The following is a 1362-nucleotide window of genomic DNA, read 5'->3' as shown; positions in this document are numbered from 1 at the left end:
GGGGGTGACACATTCTAATGTCAGGGAGATAATCACTAATTTCAAAAGACTTACTCTTAAAACAGTGACTCCAGTAAATCAAACTTGTGAGGGAATCTCTGCGTCTTTTCATAAAAGCAGAAATATTTTGACCGGGGCTTCACAAGAGGAAGAAACACTACATACTGCTCTGTTCATAAACTGTTCTACTCATAAAAACGAGGTGCACTAAATGTTTCTTTAGCTTGGCCCTTAACCAAGGCTTTAACCAAGTCTAAAGAGATGTATTTTCTTATGGGTTTGAAGCAGAAGCTTTTCACATCTCCAAGCGTTAAATCGTGGAGCTGTCAGGACAAATGAGATTAATGCATTAATCCGACTTTGCATTGCTTTTAGCTATCCATGTGAGCTGGAGGTAGTGATGCTGAATCATATATAAGTACATAGAAAGTCCAAAGTGGCAAAGAAAACAATCATCGCACAGAAGAAAAAGTAGGAGTTTGTACAAGTATAAAGATAATCCATAAAAATGTGTGTGTCACGTTTTCTTGTAGTCCGTGGTAATAGTTTAGCGCTGGGATCAATACGTACTGGATGTTTACTGGATTTACTGTTAAATTCTCCCTTTCAAAACGCTTGCTAACAGTTTAGGAGAACATCGAGTTCGTGTCTTGCAAGTATCCTTTACACGAGCGTCAGCTGTTTTTCTAGCATCGACTGCTGGTTCAACTATAATAAACTAATAATTTAATGAGAAAAAACAAGCTAACTTAAGTTCCTTGCTATTAACTCACCTTTTCTCCTGCTCAGCTGTCAAAGTCGTAATGTTAGCAGGTGACGTTAGCTCAATCAGCTAATAGTTCTAGTAGTTTCCGCTTCCAAATTAAAAATAAGAACCGCCTTTTATTGTTTCGGTTTGCACTTTAATATCTACACCTTTAGGAACTTCTAGTTTTCTGACAAACACTTTAATGGCTCAGATTTTCGTGCTGTGGTTTTTCCACCCGGATTAGCCACGTCATATTTTGTTTTTAAAGTCTAGCTGTTAGCCACAATGAAAAACACGAATTCCTGTTATTCTCTTCAAAATAAAAGTATGTAGCACATTGATGCTCACAATTTGACTGTAACGTCAAACGTATTAATCTTTATAGAAGAGAAAAAAACAAATGTGCTCAAAGTTTAATTTACAAAAAGTACAAACTCGAACCGAAAAGTTAGGTTAGTAGTTTAGGGTTCAGTTTTTGCAATATTATTTTGAAATGAATCAGTCCCATTAGGGGGGTCTGTCGTCCTGGATTAAAAAAAGAAAACAAGACTTCCGGAAACGTCAAAATAAAATGCGCTTAGTTAATGTATTGCTACTTTAATAATAATAATAAT

The 1362-nt window shown here is 36.0% G+C and overlaps 1 protein-coding gene across 2 annotated transcripts in view; it reads right to left on the bottom strand.

Moving 5' to 3' along the window:
• The window catches only part of fam114a2 (family with sequence similarity 114 member A2), an 8235-nt gene extending 7188 nt beyond the window's left edge, over positions 1-1047 (bottom strand). For both annotated transcript variants that reach the window (XM_005725446.1, XM_005725447.1), the window contains exon 1: positions 774-1047. The gene's annotated coding sequence lies outside the window, so the exon portion shown is untranslated. The remainder of the gene's footprint in view (positions 1-773) is intronic.
• Between the last annotated feature and the right edge of the window lie 315 nt (positions 1048-1362).

The sequence above is a fragment of the Pundamilia nyererei genome, unplaced genomic scaffold, assembly GCF_000239375.1.
Source record: "Pundamilia nyererei isolate P.nyererei 1_Seehausen unplaced genomic scaffold, PunNye1.0 scaffold00015, whole genome shotgun sequence".
NCBI lineage: Eukaryota > Metazoa > Chordata > Actinopteri > Cichliformes > Cichlidae > Pundamilia > Pundamilia nyererei.
The sequence above is the reverse complement of the archived record's forward strand: the minus strand, read 5'-3'. Positions and strand labels throughout refer to the sequence as shown.